Source organism: Clytia hemisphaerica, unplaced genomic scaffold, assembly GCF_902728285.1.
Source record: "Clytia hemisphaerica strain Z4C2 unplaced genomic scaffold, Clytia hemisphaerica genome assembly, whole genome shotgun sequence".
NCBI classification, from domain to species: Eukaryota; Metazoa; Cnidaria; class Hydrozoa; order Leptothecata; family Clytiidae; genus Clytia; species Clytia hemisphaerica.
In genome coordinates, this window is record NW_027103627.1 from 331274 (window position 1) to 353172 (window position 21899).

Sequence of the window (21899 nt, forward strand, 5' to 3'; positions counted from 1 at the left end):
TTCGAAATCTTTTGAGGACATCAATTATTATTTTAACATTTGTAAAGGAAATATTTATCCGCATCTTTGCGGCTCTTGTTATGTTTCAATTAAGTATTTTTTTTACTGCATTTGATCTATGTAGAGTGGTTATAGTTTGTTTTGTTGGCATAACTGTAAAAAATGTTTATATTTTTCTTGTGCGGACTACATGGAAAATATAGGATAATGGGAAAATAATTTTCTATTAGACAATTTTGAATACGTCTTCGTTACTTTTCAGCTTTTAGTTTGGCTCAAAAACATTTAAAAAGCAACCAAAACATGCTTAGAAAGTGACCCTCGATCATGGACCCATCCCTTTGTTTACAAGTGTCGTAACTTTGGCTGCCATTTTATTTTAAAATTATACTTCATCGCAGAGGTCTCCATACGGGAAATTTTTTATCAAACAGACAATGCACACAGAGTGTACTACGCTACGATAATCGTGAGATACACTCTGGTACAGAGTACCTTCTCACAGACCTGGTAGGGTTTTTTTTCAGCCAGTAGAGGTAAGAATAAAGGACGGAAACTCGATGGGGATTGATATTCCCATGTTTTTAAATTTTATGGCTGGGGATTTAAATTCCATTTTTTTAAAGTCAGAAAAATCGCACGATGTTTATAGCGAGGGTTTACTCATTTGATTTAATTTATCGGAGACAAAATTGGAGTATAATTTCCCACTGAGGACGATATTTTGGCTAATTTTTCCAGTGGGAAGGGCTCCCGCCGGATCTGTGAGAAGAGGGTGTTTTAAAAGCTGAGGATACTAAATGAGATCGTCTTGTCTAAGGCCTTTTTTTTAACATAGATTTTACCTCAATGCTGTAAAAGCTTTCATATTCAGGAGTTTAATGAAATGTCAGCCCTCTCGTATCTTTCATATATAAAGGACTGGACTCCGGATTAATTTAGTTTGTCTATTTATCAGATGTTTAATCGATATTAATGATAAGAGTAGACTGGGGGCCGTTTATAATCTGTGAGTATTATATGATAATACGAAGATTGTCACCGTAATGTCAGTTTGTATATTTATGTCTGAATTACAGTCGAATAGATACTAGACTATGATATAATAGGCCCCCCTAGAGGTTTTTGTGATGAAAAAAAGTTTAGCGTGTTGATGACGTGATGAGGAATGCTTCATAAAATTTTCTTTTTCTTTATTTAGCGATAGGAAAATCAAAACAAATTAGAAATATTAAGAAGTTAACTTTGCGAAAGCTTTTTATTTCGTCATGAATAATCAGCAGAATTATTTTCGATCACTTGACATCCAAAAGATTGTCTTGAAGTTTTTAACCAAAGTTGATACATTGGAAGCTGCACATCATGAAGATTTAACGTCCATCAAAGACTTTGTTGAGACTGAATATTGCATTCCAAAACACTTACAGATTTATATGCTCTACAATGTCAAAATTAACAGCAAAGAGACTTTGACGTCAACAATCCTCAATCATTATTCCAATGATGATGACAAAGGAATATTGATTCTTAATCTTATAGCTAAACCTCCAGACACTTTACACGTGTCTTTCAGTTGTCCTTATTATAATCTCAAGGACTTGAACATAGGTTTACCAGAGATGCTTAAAATGGCTGAAACTTCGACAATTGCCGATGTTGAGAGAAAACTAGCACCTTATGATGTCTATGTATCATTGTCACCGACTCTTCCATCTTATGATAAACTTTCGGACATGAAAAAAGAAGATTGCCATTTGTTTCAAATTGCAAAAGATGGTGGTAGTTCCAGTATTGTTGAATTATATGTTTGCCGAAGGATCAAAATTAGACTTCATTCTTGTAAGACCTGTAGGCTAGATGTTAAAGAAAGAGTATTTATTATTGACAGTATCACCAAAACTATCAGAGACTTTATAAAAGATGAATATATCCGCCAGACCAAATTTTGTTGTCAAGAGGTGGATCTACGATTGTTCAAAGATCACCCTAAAGACTTTACAGTGCAATCTCGCTTGATTGACTTTCCCCTAAATGTAGATTTGAATCTTCAAGCTGTGCGCTCGCCATGGCGATTCTTTAGATGTTAACTGACACAGACGAACTGCGACAGAAGTATTGCGTGCAACAAAAATTAGAATTTATAGAGGTTCAGATGACGTAAATACTCATCTGGAAAAATACTCGACTACTTTGTAAATTTTAATTCATTTTTCTTCATATTGGAAGTTGTTGTTGCTTGGGTCTACGATCCATGTTTGGGTACGTTTCGAGTGATTCTTTTCCCATCATCGGTTAAAGTGGATAATGTTTTCTTCGCTATTTGTACTACTCGGCCCATACAATAGACTAGTAAACTAGTCAGTTATTACTTATAACCTTATAATAAAACTGTCAATCAAATAATGTAAACACTAATTAAATATTCAGCGCAAAGGAAAATAACCGACTAGAAGCTACTTCCAACGCCTTTTTTTCTTCACCTAAAATCGTAAGTAGAGAAATACAGATTTCTGTATGTCTGACCTGTGCGGGATTTCATTTATTTTTCTTTCTGTTTATTGCGTTTTTAGAAATGCTCATTTATTTATATGTTCCCATGTTCAATGTTACTATGAATTTGGATGGATTCTCAAAAACCTAAAAAAAGTTGCAAAATTAAACAACGTTTTTTGAGGGAAGTAGCTTCTAGTCGTTGAAATTCAGAAAAGAGACGCAACTTCACCCCTTCGATTCTTTTTATTTGGAGCTTGATTTTTTGTATATGATGGGGTCTGTTTTCAACGACTAGTTTACTAGTCTATCCATACAATTGTAAACTGTATCATTTTTCTTGACTTGTTGTCTTTTTTATTTTTACTTTTTTAGATTTTAAGAAATAAATTTTCATCATTCATACACGTTTATTTTTTTATTAGCACACCTAAAATTTGGCTGAGCCTGAATGTGCTTATTTTTTTAGCAATTTTCAGCCTAAAATGTTCTTAAATGCGTTCTTAATTTTTCAGACTACTCTAACTTGATAATATCATGCAAAATATAAAGAGCACTTAAAATTGGTAAAATTTGGACAATACTTGACTCTCGATTTTAGAGTTCGATTAGTTCGGTTAAAGCTGCTTGAAAAGAGGAAAAAATTGTAGTTTCTTGTCATTTTTTTCCAAACTGAGGCTGGGCATGTTCCCCGGGGGGGGGGACTCGGTCTGAAAACGACCATACGTTCGGCCCAAAATTTGGCTTTTAACTAAAATCGGACCCTTACAGTGCAGTGAATTTCCATGAAAAATCATACCCTTACAGTGCACTTTTATAAAATTTCTCCCCTGTAAGGACGAAAATGTTTGCAATTTTCCAAGAAAATGTGGAATTTTTCCTCCAAAATTGACCAATTTTGTGCCAATTTTACCAAAAAATTGACCTTTTATCACAATTTCCTACCCTTCCAGTGCAGTTCAGTGCAGTTTTGTAATTTCCTACCCTTACAGTGCACTAGCTGAACTATGAAAAACCTACCCTTAAGTGCCGAACGTCTGGTAGGTCATTTACCTTGAGTGCCCCCCCCCCCGGGCATGTTCTTACGATGTTCTTAATTTTTTGACGAATTTCAGCCTGAATGTTCTTATAAACTGGGTTCTAATATAAAAAAAAACGTTTACATCTCGTATGAGATCAGTTTTCTAGCATTCAATTCATGTTTCAATTTAATTACCATCACTTCAAATTTGGAAATAAATGTCATTCGACGATTTTGCTGATTTCTACACTCATTAGTGAACATCGTTTAATTAAGAACTAGCAAGTAGCTTTCGCTATGATGCTCCCGATGACAGGCATTTGACAGTGATTGATTGAAATTCAGAAAAGGCGAAATGCTGTGTTTATTTTTGTCAGAAATACAGTGATATTGCAAAGTATTCAATTTTTCTCAGCCATAGCTTGCACTAAACATGCCCCCTTTAATAGATACCTTATAAAGCTTGAATTACAAAGCTTTTCATGTTTTATAGGCAGGGTCTTGGAATAATCTTCAGGAAATATTTAGAATGACTTTCTTCTCAAAATCATTTTCTTTGAAACAACAATAACAAAAATAAAAATAACAAACATATCAAAACATGAATTTGTAATTTCCAAGACTATATTTTGTCAATGATAAAATTTTCAGCTAAGTTGTTGTCTATATCGTAATGTAATATTATTTTGTAAAAAATACAGTGGGTACAGAAGCATTCCAAAACCAAAATGATTCAAAATACAACCAAACAACAGGAACATAACATGAAATATCCTTCAGGAATTTCTCCAACAAAAGGAGTGTTAATGTCAAGTTTGTGTACCGTCAACTGCTCTAAAATGGGATTACTTGAGATAACATGGGACATACTGCTTTCTGGTCAGCTTTTTCTCTCTATCGTCACATCCTCTTCAACAACAAACAGATTTCCATGTTTCTTGGACAGTACAAAAAAGACGATTCTGTGAAGGTTCGGTTAAAATGGTTGCTGTTTTGGTGTCCCATTGCACAAACATTTCACAGCTCCATTAAAAACGCAGACAATAGACGATATCGGCTTAACGTGAAAACTCAGATTTGATCCCCGAATATTGTCCACAATGCTTTGTGCGGAAAAAATTTCACCGTGAACTTTTTTCCGCGCAAAGCATTGTGGGCAATATTCGGGGATCAAATCTGAGTTTTCACGTTAAGCCGATATCGTCTATCATTCCAATTCTTGTTCAACATTTTTGAAGTCAAAACTCTCTTGTTATTAAAATGTTATATTAAAATGAAGTTTGATGATTGGTTGAATAACTGCTATCTTTGGGCAAACTCAGCGTATTTGAAGCAGCAATTCAGAACTCGTAAAAACATATAATGTCAATCTAGCTTTAAAGCAGTTGACGGTATATACATCCAACGTGTAAGACTACTTTAATGGTTAATATGGTATTTGTCATGGTGAATGAACGAAGGCTGGAAGGCAAAACCATAAAGCTGAAATAGGAAAAGAGAAGAAGAAACTGTCAATAGATAATTTGTAATAAATATCCAGGTGATGTCAATCAGACTGTTTGATTACGTGAAAAAGGTATCACTGGAGGGAAACTGGTATCGCCTCCAAAAAGTAGAGCTTTCTGGTAATAAAATTGTAAAAATTCATAAGTCAAAAACATTTAATTTACATTTTATCTTAGACAAAGTGCAGACCAAGAAAGGTCTGCAGTTTGGAGGGAATGTAAAGTTTCCCTCAAATGATGCAAATTACCCTTTTTCACGGTACCAATCTAATCTAATCTAACATTATCAAACGATAGGTGTTAGATTACCGCAACCAAATCGAACAGTCAAGAAACTAAAAGATTCTGGTAAAGTTGAATTATGTTCGAACGACCCTGCTGATTCCCCGGACTCCAGGGATATTCTTGTTGCGTGTCCGAGGATTTCAACATTACTTTTTGAGATTTACCCCGGACTGAACGCATGGTCTGCGAGACGTACTTAAAAAATTGGGCGATCACACATGGGCGTCAATTTCACCATCCCTATTCTGCCCGCTTTCATGCGAACTTAGTCGACCGTGCGTTAACTCGTGACAACACGTTCACTTATCCAGCTGCGTGGTTCACTTATCTGGCAGCGCAATTTGTTTGTGTGGGGATAGAAATATTTCTTTCGTTCGACACAGGGTCGTCTTCGATCAGGTTCAGTAACCAAACACCTATAGTTTGATAAAATTTGATAGTTCAATTGCGAAAATTTGGATCAATTGAATTCAATTGACATCGCCTGGAGATAAACAGAAGGTTCGTTAATGGTGGTATGCAAAGTTTTTTCCAATTTCTGATAATAATTACCCAAAAGTAACAGTAAAGTATTAAACTGATGCCTGATTATACAACAAGGATACAAAGCAAAAAGAAATTCTTTAAAACAATTTTCAATCATACATCCTATCTGAAACATTACTTTTGATAAAATAGTATTATATACTTACTATCAAAGTTGCAGAACAGTATATGGGATTATACTTTCTACTTTCTGAAACCAACCAGCCAACTGGTCCCTGCTTCGTTGCTTTTTGTTGTTGTATTCCAAGCTATGACTTTGGAGCGCTAAAGACGATAAATTTCTATTCACGCGGCGTTGTTGTATTCCGAGCTATGACTTTGGAGCGCCAAAAACGCAAAATATTTGTTCGCGCGGTCGAGCTAGCTTAAAAGCTCACCACTCGGCAATCTTTTAGTAGATACGGTCACTAGGTTACATCGTCCCGTTTTTTTTCTTGAACAATTTTTCGCCAGCTCGATCCCCAGCACGGCCTCGTGAAGCAACATAGGCTCCCTTCGGGAGCAATAATGTTTTATCGAATCGAAACTAGATTAATCATTAATTAGGAAACCGTCATATATACTTTTGCTACTAAAAAAAATTCATTTGTGAAGAAAATGATCTAATGAAACGGTAGGTTTGAAAGTATGAAAAATTGACACATGTGGGGAAAGTTTTAAAACTGTATCCTGATGCAAACAGAGAATATCATAATGGCTCCTTCCGTCTGTATCTTGAATACCCAAGGTGAAGACATTATTCAATGGTTTCCAAAGGTTCACTCATGTACTGTGACAAAACTGAAATATTTCATAGAAGATCATATATTTCTTCCAGAAGCAAACCAAGTTCTTTACTTAAACAAAAAGGAAATATATGATTCACCTTTTCGACAGTTTGATCTCCAAACACAGATGAACGACAGCCAATCTCCCTTGGAGATACAACTTGCTTACAAGTTATCTCACGCATCGAACATTGATGAAAAAGCTGAACGATCCATCGCTATTTATCACATACAAAAGCTTCCTGCACTTCCACTTAAAGATGCAAAATACAAAATTATTGTTTTGGAAGATGTTTTTGAACACATACGATACATCCACTTGGTCAGTACTTGGGTAGAAAAATTAAAATAAATTTTACGTAATCATTTAAATCTACTATTCCCAGCGCGTTCATTTCAAATCAGAACATCATCGAACGAAAAGATATATGGTGATAGGAGACTTGGAGACCTGGTCATTGATGACCATAATGGTTTTAAATCAAATTTTCATATTGAAGTGTCTCTTCCTATGTCCACCTCTGTTTCACTCAAAGAACATTATTATTTCAAAGTGGTCGGTTTGAAAACACTGGTTTTGAAGTCTTTAACCAAGGTTGAAAAACTTGATGTTTTAAAATGTAACACAATTGCTTCGATTAAAACTTTTGTGGAAAGCGAATATAAGATTCCAAGACATTTGCAGATTCTGATGCACAAGCAGAGGAAAATGACCGAGAATGACAATTTGAGCGATATCTTCTGGGAAGATTGCAGTGCTGAGGAAAGAGCAGAAGGAATCTTAACCTTTAATTTGATAGCGAAGCCACCAAGCGATATATGATTGCATCCATTTGATCGGTTACCAGAAACTTTTTAGAAATGAATGAAACTTCAACTATTGCCAGAGCTGAATTTATTTATCAGAACTGACCCAGTACCCTATTTCTTTAGTGAAGCTGGGTGAATTTAATATTCGTGATATGAGGAAAATTCATTTTTCTTTGGGTTTGAGAGCTAGTAATAGAAGCTGTGCTCTACAGTGCCGTAGGAAGCATTTTCATATTGAGGGGATGAAGTTTAGTTACACCGCGAAAATGCACTCAATTGCGACAATTATGACAAATTAATAAAGAAAAACTTTGCATTTTGCAAAATAACCATTTTTGAAAAAATTATTGGGGGCATAGCCCCCCTTGTTCCCCCAGTTGCTACGGCACTGCTCTATAAAACAATTTTCTTCGATACTCAATAGCCATAATTTGAAATACACACTTTTTATTGGGAAGTTTTTCTCCTTGTGATGTTGCAACCCAACACGTTTATACCTCCCTAAACGGTTCAAATTGGTGTATTTTAAGCAAACGCCTTGAAATATTGATACCAAAAGAACATCCAAACAGTTAAAAAGAACACCAGAATTTTTGTTTTTCTTTCTCTCGTAACTTCAGCTAATTATTTTTGTTATGTTGAAAAGATATCATATTTGGTCAGCCGAAGCTGAGCATTCAAATAGGTAAAATTTTCCATAAGACGGCAAAAAAAAAATCCGATTTCCCGATCTCACTTTGATTTCTAAACTTTCTTCCGATCGGGTTAACTTTTTGGGTACTTTTAGCGTGCGTTGTTTTTACAGATCATAATGTGGTGTTTCAAGAGGAAGATGGCGGCTCAAGCTATAAGTCAGATGTGATAAGTCAGTGTTGTACCAAAGTATTTTCAGTGTAAATCTGTTGCAAGCTTCAATTTCTGTCATTTATTTGTTTAACTCGGCAAATAAAACACATGATTTTCATCAAGGGGATTCTTTTTCTACATCTTTTGAAGGTTTAAAGCCGTTTGCTCAAGTTTTTGTTTATGTTGAATTTTCTGATACTTTTTATTGCTGCTTTTTATTAGTTTTTGCAATAAATACATATTTTTCTTGTTTGCCTCTAGGTGGGATTGATGGTGTTATAATGTTATTGGAATTTGATAAAGTTTACAAAAGTACAGCTACTGTCTAAATTTGATAAAGACTGGATGCAATCGTGCTTTTTTGGACTTGGTTTGGACGTGTTTGATAAGGCAGGCGAATCGCAAAAAATTGTTTGGTTTGGTCATTTCTACTTTAAAAAGTGGGGGTCGTTCGGTCGAAAATATCTTTCTTTTAAGAAGCAGCTACATCTTGTTGAAAGGGAATATCCGTGTGGACTGATCCGAATTAAGAAATTGAGAAACCGTGGATAAACTGGTTTTCGGTTTACTCCCCATTAGCATGCGGCTCGCTACTTCGATTTGAAAACTTGTAAACACAGAGTGTGCAGAGGTCGACAGTGGAAATCCAGCAAAGCAGCGGAAAAGCTTTCCGACTCTCCAACTCTACCTGCTGACCGTAAATCAGGGTCGGTCAGATGACGGGAACCAAATGATGACATCACATCTCCTATTATTGGACTTGCAAAATTATGACAAATGGTCTTTGGAATTTGATCAATATATATAAATAATATATACGTTCTTGTTGAAATTGATCAAACTATTTTTCACGCAGTCCGGACGCAGATGGTTTTTCTAACCTTTTCTAACCTGGCGCACGTTTTGACTGAATGATGGAATGAATGAATGGCGATAAACCGTTTATACATATCAGACTTGCAGAAACGACTGAGAAGTTAGGAAAAATGGTTTCTAGAATTTAAGATTAACCGTCAAGTTACACAACATGCACACTCTCATCACAACTTGCACAGTCATAACAAACAGATCCATCTGGTCTCATTTAATATTGTTTTTTAAGTTTAAAAAAACTGCCAGTGCTTGGCACAGAAGAGAGGACTCCCAGTTGAAATTAATTGCTACTCCGGCCCTGGTTTAATTATTTATATGGTCGTTTGTTATTCCGCCAAGGGGGTAAAGCGATGCCCAAATTCATAGACCAATCAAAAGGGAGTTTAAAGCAAAATGGGGGAAAAATGACTTCCCTGCATGGTATGATTTTAAGTTTTTGCTTTCGATTATCATTTGCAACCAGCAAAGTCTTCAAGAGGTTGGTGTGTGAATGTTGTGTAACTTGACGGTACTAAAACAAAAATTTATTACGAAGACGGATGTAAATTTTTTTCTGACCTTGCCAAATTTTGGCTTTGACTGAATAGCAGTCAGTTTTTACGTACCTCATTGGCCTTGCAGACAACTGACAAATGGTTTCTGTAATTTGACCAAGTCTACCAAAATACAGTTCCTATTGAAATGTTATAAATATGAACTACGTTTTGCAAAGATTTTGATGCAAATTGTGTTTTTCTGGAGTTTGCGCTTTGTGACTTAAAGTTTGTAGCTTGTTAGTTTAAAGTGTTATTGGAGTTTTATCAAGTAAAACAAAAAGTACAGTTTCTATGTATATATTTGATGGATATCTTTATTTTGGTTCTGACGTTTTGGCAATTTTCTAATTTATTTCTAGATAACAAACTGACTGGAATGAAATTAACAAAAAGTTACCCAACCCAATTACACTATGTTTCTCTTTTATGTTATAGTAATGAACTATAGCTTAACTGTTTGATGTCGTAGAAACAGTGCTACAATGCTAAAGAGAAGTATACTTTGATCTTCTCGTGGGGGGGGGGGGGTTGGAGGAGCTCTCAGGCTTTTTTTAAATAATTTTAAATCAAGTTATCAAATGTTTCACATTTTGTACATTATTCAACAATTTTAGTCTACTCTGTTTCAGTACATCTCTTCATCTGTTAACCCACTTATTAAAGCTATCTAGCTAAGCTCTATTGGCTGACCTTCCAGCCTCGGCTGGTTTATTCATTTTGAAACTAGATTATAGAAGTAAGCAACATATATTTCATTTATTTTTACGCGTACAAAATGACATCGAAAATTTCGTTCATTTACGAGAAACAATTTGATCTAGCCAAATTTATGTACTCGGTGATAACGGAAAATACACTCCATGATTTCTTCAACCAGTGGTGGTAAAAACGGACTGAAACTCGATGGGGGTTGATATTGCCATGTTTACATGGCTTGGAATTTAAATTATATTGTTTTCAACTCAGAAAATTCAGAGAGGATGGAAAAAATAGCCAATATTTTAAAGCTCGCAATCTGTTTTGTGAATGCGATCAATCAGGTTGATATGTCCAGAAACATTATTACAGCGAAATGACAAAAAACCGTATGTTTTATTTCACAAAACCGTAATCTTAGAAAAAACAAAAAATACCTCACCTCACAAAGTTCTAAAATTATAGAGCTTGGTGCAGGTAGATTAGTCTGACACAGGATGTTATACAGCTGTGTGTGAACCCTTGTTGGACTTTCCGAACTTGGAATCCCAGGCAAACACACAATCACCTACCTAAAACTTTTTCACTGCTCTGAAAGACTTTCAAAACTACTAAAAAAACATCAAAACTCAGCCCCATGTATTAGACTTCATTCAACAGCCATTTTGTTTATAATAATTGATGTTTTCATTTTCATTTGTTCTTTTTTTCTGCAGAGTCAGTTTTCCATAAATTATGCGTGCGCATCGAAATTATCAATGCGCGCGAAAGTACACTAGTAATACGCCGAAAGCTGGCCAATCAGGCCAAACTGCATTGCGGGAAAAATCTCCCTGCAGACGAGCTACCCGCGCCAGCGTTAAAACAACCAAATTATAACTGTGAATAAAGTTTAACGCTTGGATTCCCAGGCTATCTTGATGAATATGCAATCTCGAAATCGTAAGGACGCGTTCGTCTAAAAAGGACTAGGAACGACAACAAAGTTGCGTGATTGTGTTCATGAATAGGGCCCGTCTCAGTTTTTAGCTTTCCGGGCCACAACAATTCTTGTGTAGAATTTTCCACGGAGGACTATTTTCCTCAGGACTATTCAAGCCCTTCAGAGGTTTACCGTGGCTAAGAAAATTATGAACAGCTGTTATCAGGTTATTTGGATGTTGAAGCGGCTTAAAAAACGCAATGAATAAAAAGATATCTTCAAAGTTGACTTAACCCTCCTCCGGGGATCTTTTTCTCGCTCGCTCGCATTAACATACGCCGTCCGTTTTCGACAATTTGAGAAAATGTCTGGAGAGGAGTGAAAATGTAGAAAATTACAATTCTTAGAAAAAGCGGGGGCCACAAAGAATAGTGCAACTTATTTTTATCAGATTTAAAAGATAAATAAGTCATTCTAATTATTTTTTTTACCCTTGTCATAAACTTTTCGAATTTAACTGCAAATGATGTACACATTTTAAGATCAACCACTTGAAGGGTTTTTATGAAGAAAGGTTAGACTATTCTTCTCTTGCTTTTTATCGCCCTTTGAATGCTGTTATTGTTCGACAAACTTTTTAATTTTTATGTTTTGATTTACATTTGAAATCCTGCACTAATGTACTTCCCAGTTCTCTCAAAGGTAACGAATCGAGAGAGCAATCGCCCGGCAAGCGAGAGGTCGTGGGTTCATCCCACTCGATTCGTTACCTTTGAGAAAACTGGGAAGCATTCCTTACCCATAAGTCCTACGCACTTGATTTCACATTTGAAATGTTCTTTCTATAAAGAACTTGTTTTGTTTGAAAAGATTTCTATATCATTAAACTACGATCGTTTAATAAATTCGAAAACATTTCAAACAAAAGAAAAGAGAAAAACAGGATCAGACAAAGCTGGGCAGAAGTTAAAATTGCTAAATGTAGATGGGTCTTAAATTTCAAAACAAAGACTGAATAAAGTCTAAACCAGGCTCTATCCGATCTGTCAATCAAAACAAACTTATCGAGAACAAAATATTGCTTGTGGAATCTTTTGCAAATGGCGCGAATCCAATAGAACAAATTTGCGGAGACTAAAAGTCACAATTCTAAAACACAAACAAAGCGAAAACGAAAGTGATGACACACAGACACACAAAGCACCGCTATTGATATATAGATTTAGGCCAATTCCCCATGGGATGGTATACTTCTTCTTCTTCTAGCGGAACGAAAATTGGAGTAAAATTTTCAACTGGGGACAACTAAAGTCGTTTGTTATCCGTGTAATACAGTAACGTGGGTGTTATAAGATAATACGACAATTATTACGTAGGAGGTAATATCAGTTTGTATAAACTACAATTTGTCTCTCTTTCCTAATTCTTTGCTCTACTATGTATGAATTAGTCGTCTAGCATGCTAGATTACGGCCCGATGGGGCCTCATGAACTCTTACGATTAATATGAAAATTGTATGCTAAATATAAATATACGCATGTAATTCTTCTGTTTTAACGCAAACCACACTGTTAAAAAATATCCAAATATATATTCCGACTAAAAACTAGATTCCAGTTCATGTATCAGGTCTTTTCCTTTTACCTTAATATATCAAAAAGTACTATTAGTACGCCTGATTGGTGTAAACATCGTGCGCATTTTTTCTTTGTTCCAAATTTGCAAGATTTTTATGAAATTTGTTACCAGTCGGGCTTACGATGTAAAGTATTATTACAAGCGAATTATACTATTGAAGCCAATATACTGTACTAGCCGGTACCCGGCGTCGCACGCCGGTTAAGCTGTAGCTGAACGCACTAAAAGTCCTTTGGATGTTAAAGCTGGCTTAAAAAAGCGATCAAATAAAAAAAAGAAATCTCTACAACGTTTAACTCTAACCTTCCCCGGGTGAATTATTTTAGATTTATCTCTAATTTTTGAATAGGAGTAATTTTATGGAAATTTTTTTTCAAATTATAACAAACTGATAATCAAAAGTATTGTCAAAAAATTAAAAAAAGTTGAAAAGTCAAATTTTTTTCGGAAGATGTTTTATTTAATTTTGATTTATTTATGATTTATTTATGCTTTATTTTTGATTTATTGATTTATTTATGATTTATTTTTGATTTATTGATTTATTTCTGATTTTCTTTTTTTATTTATAAAATTGTGTACGAGATTAATTTTAGTGATTTGCCAAAACCATAATAACAAAATTTTACTCTCGGGTACCTAATAGCCTGGGGAGGGGTTGAAATAAGGGGGGGGGGAGGTTGGAAAAATCTTAAAACTTAATAAGAAGAGGACTTAACAAAATTTTCGAAAAATTAATTAGCGGGGGGGGGCGGCTATTAAGTACTCGAGAGTGGCAATTTATTTTGAGCAATTTAATGGCGCTGACATGAAATTTAAAACGCTTCTTTTTTCATTTTCAATTTTTGTTTGTATCTTTTGATATAACGTGCACATTTTTTATAAGAAAATGGGACTTAATTTTAGCAAACACAGAACAAATTAGGAAAAATCCTTGCTCATCCTTAAGCACCTTTTAAGCCAATCAGTGAATTAATTTATCAGTGAATAAAGTTTGCACTCGCACTCGATCCAATCCTTTTTTACATTTTTTTTATTGTCTATAGATGCTAAGAAAGACTAGGACGGTTTTAGGTTTCTGTATGGATATAAAATGGAATGGCCCAATTCACTAACGATTATAAAAAAAGCGTTCAGTTATAACTCTTGATGTCATTCAAACCGTTACTTTAAATAGATTAATATAGATTAATTTTAATAACAACCACTTAAAATGTGATTCATCTTTTACGAGGGCACATCATATTGCACAATTTTCTAGATATTGTTTTGATGACGTGTTGATAAACTCCTCCTCTTTCTTATATTACAACATAATTCTATTACCTCTCTTTTTTCATAACGAGTATAATTCAGATAGCATTAGTGCCTAGCATATTTTACGATATTCATGACGTAATGTTTTCTACAGAAAGACCCCGGTTTTGCCAGGTAGTGGCAAATTTTGTCTAGTTTAAATTTGTCACTACTGGCTAAAACCGGGGTATTTCCGTAGAAAACATTACATCATGAACGCAACGGAAATTTGAAAATTCCCTGTTTTCAAACGGTGGGCGTTTCAAATGCTGTTGTTCAGAGCACAGAAATCCAGTGAGAATTTTCAAAACTAAAATGACTTTACAAGTGACACACAACGTTGCTTCAACGTTCATTTACCGTTCATAACGTCCATATAATGTTAGAGGAACGTTGAAACAACGTCGTGTGCCAGCTGGATTTACAAGTGGTTATGAAAGATCAGTGTATTTTCCCCATGGGCTCTCTTTTTTACTGGGCATACTTTTACACCGGCCTTTCATGGTGCCATTTTTTGGTCTGTGGCGACGTAAAAAGGGCCAAAAATTTACTTTAAACCCAAAATTCCACGAAAAGTATCAATCTTCAATTAAATTTTCAAAAATGTGACATTTAGAATCAATTCAAGTCAATATTTACTTTTTTGAAGCCTATTTACTGATTTTAACGGGTATGGCCTTATCTATGGTCCTTATCGGCGTAAACTTGAAATTGGGCAGATTAAGGGTCGGTGTAAAAGGGGCTAGTGTGGAAAGAGCCGATAATGTATTGGTAACAGTAGTAAAATAGAAATGACGTTTTCTACTTTTTGTTTGATTATGGGAAAAACAACAGATTTATAAAGCCCGAAGGGGTATATGTCGTGCTGTAAGCCATCGCAGGCAAAAAAAAGTGAATATCGCATAAAATTTTCAGCAAAAGCACGACATCGAACCCTTCGGGCTTTACAAATATGTGGGAAAAACTCATCCATGGGTCACAGACCCGCTTAAACCTGCTACCTGAAAGAAATTGGCCGAAAAGTCGTACATGTACATTCTGACGAACGTTTTAAATATTTGATATATGTATTCAAGCATTGAAATCGTATGCTGAAACTCAACCAACACTTTTGAGTCATCTAGTCATGGTACTTAGATTAGAAAAACAAGTTAAGACACCATGAGATGATGTCAATCGGACTGTATATACTAGGAACTCTTCTTAAATACATTCTTGTTTTTATTTCGTAAGAACAATTAGGCTCAAAATTACCAAAAAATAAGAACAATTTAAGAACAATGCTGAGCCTTGAATTACTCAATTTCAAGCAATTTAGGGTCAAAGTAGTAAACGTTGGGTATAAAGCCTGAAATACCTCAATTTCACCATAATGAAGAAAAACAGGATAAGAAAAATTTCAGACGCAAAAATAAAAAAGAACGGTGATATTTTAAGATCATAGGTATAATGATTCGAATCGTGTAGTACTTGAAGTAAGATGTTTGTTTTTTGCTTATGAGGGGATTTGTTTCATCCATCGTTTTTAAAGATTTCGTAACAAACATTCCTAAAAAATTCACCACAACATTGTAATTCATCAAAGTTTATCCATGTTACTCTGTACGTGCTTTAGATGAATGTGTTTATCGAACTTGATACAACTTTATACTTTCTAACTACTTGGATCTACAATCAGTTCCGAAATATATTCGACAATTGTGGGTATTTTAAACGTTCGGGCGAGAATTGCAATTTCAGTACTTTGACTTTGCTCCAGGCCATTTTTCGATTTGGGAGGGAGTTAAGTGGCTTTCAGTTTTATGTTCTCAGCCATATTGGAACATTTTTGAGCTTTTAGAACCTGAGATCCTAACAAGGTCCTAAGTCTTCAGTCTCATGTTAAAACTCAGAGCTAAAACTCTAACCGTACTTTAGAGCACTTAAAATCACTTGCGGTTTGAAAGTTTTGAGAGAATTCTCTTTTTGTGACAAAAATTTTGGCGCCGGTGTCGTGGTAAATTAAGACCCGGGAGATTAGAACTTTTATGTCCTAATTTCCTGGGAAACATAGACTTGTCGGTTCCTGAATTCCCGGTAAATTAGGATCAAAGAGAGAAATTAAAACTTGAAAGAATTGTATAAATTTTTTTATTTCTTTTATAAAAAATGGAGATTCTTAAGATATATTTGGACTTCTTACCGAGGATGGAAGGATGGAACGGCTATTAAGTAAAAACGATCTTTAATGACGAGTTTGTTCTCTAAACAGATGACAATCTTTGATGGAAAACTTCTTTGCAGCTCGTCGAAAATTCGACTTGACTCCATAATCATTTTTTTGCTATCCTATCAGGATACTCTTTTTTTCTTATAAAGTTCTTAATCTTTTCTAAGTTGAAGTGACTACGAGTTCTCGCAGCCATCTTTGATTCATCCATCTTTGATTTTAGAATTTATTAGAACTCACAATCACTTGAAATAACAAACATTCGAATTCACGTTCGAAAGTCTCATTTAAGAAATGGAAGGACATCCTTTTGAACTAGTGAAGTCATTTTTCACTGGGAAATAAGGACTTTTTCACTTTATAATATGAGTTTTCATCCGAGTCTTGATTTTCCGCTTTGATCTAAATTTTCCAGGAGATTACGACTCTTAAAGTCAAAATATCCCGGGAAATCAGGACTCTGAAGTCCTAATCTCCCGGAGTCTTAATTTACCGCTACACTGGTTGTAGTTGTGAAAAAAATCAAAACCGGATGACTAAGCATAGTCATAGATACATACATCCTACTACCAGCTGATACCAAAAGAATTATAACTCCAAGCTATAGAAGGAAGATAACACCCCTGTCTCACAGCCCCGGTGAAACTTTTTTTCTCAGTTAAGTTAAAAATTCCAGGGAAATGAAAATTCCTATTGAAATCCCAATGGCGATGATAGAAATTCTATTGTTCCAAGGTTAAAAAATTCAGTGGGGTGGTTTCGGAGTGTAATTTTTAAACATTGAATTTCGAATGGAGCTGAAATTCCAGGGTATTTTCCCACCGGAGACGAAATTTCTGCCAAATTTTCCAGCGGGGATGGGGTCCCAGCGGGTCTGTGACACAGGGGTGTAGGAAAGGTAACTTCAAATTTGAGTTAGAATTGATAAGAATTCCTGGATCGTTTTGGTTTGAAATTCACTTTCAAAAATCATAAAGAAATCTCAGAGGAATATTTGGTTAAAATTGTTATTTATGTTTCGTCCTCCTTATATTTATGGCAAAGCAATTAAAATGGCAAGGTGTGTCTAAGCTTTTGTTGTTGATCACGTTTTATTTACAGTGATAACAATTCAATGAAAATTCTAAGTTTGTTCAACACATAGTTTCAATTTGTTTCTCAGAAAACCAAGCTCGTTGTTTTATAACGTATCTAAACGTCAGTTCTTCAGAGTACTTTGGCGCATACCAACTGTGTTAATAATAATAATGTTTACTTTGAAAGCATCAATTACTTTTCAGGTAATGATGAGGTTTTTTGTGAAACGGATTTACAGTATTAAAGGCTTCATTTTCTCTTGCTTGAGAAAGTTTTTTTCCTCTCTTGACTCTCAGAATTTAAACTTATAATTCAGATTTAAGATTTTTCTGGATGATTAATTTCTCAAAGGAAAATCAATCATTGGAGTATTCTAGATAAGAAAAACTGCATTTCTTGCTTTTTTCAAAAAATACTACTAAGAAGGAATTTTTTAATGATGTAATGCTAAATCAGCATAATTTTATTATCCTGACCTTATTAGGGAAAATATGTCAGCGTTGCTAAGGAAATATAAAATAATCTTTCAGACTTTCAGGGTCGGGGAAAACACGAAACCTTTGACCTTTTTCACACTATACCGGATAGCTTTTCGTGACGATAGAAAGTGGTTAATGTGAACACCCTATCCGGTATGATTTTCGAGACGAAAGAAAACCTATCGAACCGATTTTTGTAGCGGATAGGTGTTGAGACGATACGATGTCCTAAGTGCTACGTTGCGTTCCGTCACATTCTGGACCGGTGCATCTCACAGGAAAAATTTTTCGATTTCCAAGGTTGGAAATTTCAAGTTTTCTTAGTTGGAAAAAAGATAGTATCCAATGGAAAATCCAACCTGGAAATGTGGGACATTCTCCAAGGTTTGGAAATTTTGCATTTTCCATGGCTTGGAATTTTCAAGTTGAAAAAAGCCAAAATCCAAATTTAACAAGGTTGGAATTTTTTAAAATTCAGTTGGAAAAAAGCCAAAATCCAAATTTAACAAAGTTGGAATTTTCAAAAATCCAGGTGGAAAAAAAGCCAAAATCCAAACCAAACAAAGGTTGGAATTTTCGAAAATCTAGGTTGAAAAAAAGCCAAAATCCAAACCAAACAAGGTTGAAATTTTCGTAAATCCAGGTTGAAAAAAGTCAAAATCCAAATTTAACAAGGTTGGAATTTTTTAAAATTCAGTTGGAGCCAAAATCCAAATTTAACAAGGTTGGAATTTTTTTAAATTTAGGTTGAAAAAAAGCCAAAATCCAAAAAGTGATGGCAGAGATGTGGAAAAAGAGATCTTAAACAAAGTTTTTGTTTTTGTTAACAGTCACTCGCTAGCCTAGGCTCGATGGCTCCCGGTCAATCTCTCGTTATTGTTCGCACAGATACGTGGTTGATTTTAGATCACTCACACAGCTCAGCAGGGCACCATTTGAAACTATGACACAAGTACCCTAGGTGCTTCACTGTGCGAACACACTTCGATTGACCGAGGCCGCTCTGAAGGGACGCCTCACCTGACGGAAACTTACTTTATAGCCTAATATCTAGGTTAGCTATACATCAAAACAGTTTTGAGCGAAAATCGCTTGTGGTTTTCTCAAAGGACATGCGCAGAAAATGGTTAAAAAACGTAACATGGATTTTTAACGTTTTCCAAACTGTTTGGAGAAACACAAATTTCCAACCCAAAAAGTCTAGTTTTTCAACCCGAGGTATCGAATTTACAAAAATATGTATTTTCACATCGATTTTTGACCTTTTTTTCAATTCCCAAACTGTTTGGAAAATAAAAATTTCCCACCCAAAAAGTTATGTTTTCCAACCAGCCTTGGAAAATTGTCATTTCTACATGTTTTTTTTTCACTTGATTTTTCAAGGGCATTGGTTTATTCCACAAAACCTATGGGTAATTTACGTTTTCCAAATCAGCTTAAGGTAGTCGCTCAAATTTCCAACCTTCAATTATGAAACCAAAATTTCCAACCCAAAAATATCGAATTTCCAACTTTGGAAATCGAAAATTTTTTCCTGTGTCTTTTGAGTGTGAACACCCTATCCGATATGATTTTCGAGACTATAATAATTTTTTGAGATTTTAACTTACTCTTTTTTATCGTTGGATCGTCTCAAATGTGAACACAGTAAACAAAGAGAGTCCTTTGTAGCGTTTCATGCCGAAAGTTGTTCACATTATATCGGATGGGCTATCGAACCGTTTCGAAAAGCTATCCGGTATAGTGTGAACATAAACACAGATTTTGATAGTTTTATGTTAATTTTAAGAGGTCAAGCCTTAGTCTAATTTTTATTTTGTTACGATATCACGTCCTTCACTGCATCTAGCTAGAGCGACATTAGTGGATCGTGGGCCCCCATCACCGATTAGAAATATACAAATTCTCTTTATAAAAAAACGAAGAGCCGGGGCGTATATTCATGATATTCATGACGTAATGTTTTCTACGGAAATACCGTGGTTTTAGCCAGTAGTGGCAAATTTAAACTAGACAAAAGTTGTATAAAATTTGCCATTATTGGCAAAAACCGGAATCTTTCCGTAGAAAACATTACGTCAAGAATATCATGAATTGACTCATGGTCTTATTTCTGTACTTTAATCTCCAAAGACTTGTAATGAGATCTTTAATTAATTATTATAATTTTCTTAATCCATAATGACGTAATCGTAACTACTTTAAACCGACATGGCTAGTTTAAGACAAGATCATTTCTTGATTTCGAGATTGTGAGTCAAAAATCGAAAATGAAAGAGGAACATTGGTGAATACACGTTTTTTTTTTTATAAGGAACACGTTTATAAGGAACTCGAGGCTGAAAATGGTTCAAAAAATAAGGAATTGTTGAGGAACTGCTCAGGCTGAGAATTTAAGTGGATTTGAAAATAATATACCTTATTGGGACTAATTTGACCAAATTTTGATCTTTCAAGGAGCAAAAAGTTCAAAATTTCCTATGTAGTAAGGAACTCGATAAGGAACTTTGAGACTGAAATTCTCTGTAAAAATAAAGAACTCCAGGCTCAGAGCAAAGTTAAGGTTCCTTATAAAAAAAAAAAAACGTGTAGCTGAATGATCCTCATTTTAAGGTATTTTGAATGGTTTCTAAATAAACAAAGGATTTATGAACTGCTAGACAAAAATCAATCATTCTCGAAATATTTATCCCTCGTACTGTTTAAGTTATGGCGAAACTCTATTTTAGTTAACTTGCGTAATTCAATAATATACAGTGCCATACTTGGGCTTGAACAACACAAGGGAGGAAAATAAAAAAGTCGAACGTTGGTCCCTCTTTATATTTGAAATGCGTACAAGAGCTCTGGATATTTTTCCTTATAGCTTGAGATGTTTTGGTTTAAAGGCGTTAGGTTTAATGAATTTCATCTTTTGGGCCCTTTTCGTCTTTAAACATCCCCCTAAATATATTTGACCGCATCAAATTAAATTTAATGCAGTTTCATTTCTCAAAACCGTTCAGTAAAATCTGATTTTCTAAGAAATTTAAGAATCTTGTTCTGACCATTTTATGACGAAATCAAAACAGTTGTAATTGTGAAATTTCTCAATGTACTTTGAAAATCATTTTAATCCATAATGCAAACCGTTAATATGATGGATTTATAGAAAGAGTAGGCGTTAATGTTTTTTTCCTGATAAACAGTCTTCCTACAAGTTTTTTTATAGAAACAAACTATATAAGAACATAAAGCTTTGATGGCCAAAATGTTAAGAACAAGTAAAGAACATTTTATGGCTTTGGGGACTGTAAAACACCTGATTTCCTAGAAGAATGGACAAAAAACTCACAAAATAGGGAAATTAGAACATGTTTTAAGAACATTTTTAGGCTTACAACTCAAAAAGTTAATAACGCATCCGAATTTTAGATGTTCTTATAATAAAAAACGTGCACATCACGAAGAAGATTACGAGATACGACCAAAACAACTAACACCTTACCGCCAAGTCTAACCAGTTCAAAGGAAGGGTACTCTCGAACTTCTATTAATCGAATCTCTCTATAATTCGAACCAATTCTCAGTTCACATCCTTCGTAAAACCTTCATGAAAAATAATTTCTATTATTCGAATCTCTCTCTAATTCAAATAAATTACTCCCTCAATTCGAGTTCGAATTAGAGAGAGTTAACTGTATTTCTTGGGTTGTTGTTTCTGTACCCTTTGTTGCCTAATATTTTTAATTAAAAAGATATATACTGAATATTATACTGACAATATATTGAAATAATAGAAGATGGACTCATTTCATAGGCAATTAGTAATTGGCAATACACGGGTTTCGAATTAAATTTTTGCTTAGCTTTAGCTTTGATCCCATGTAAATTTGCACGAAAAATATCAAGTAAACAGAACG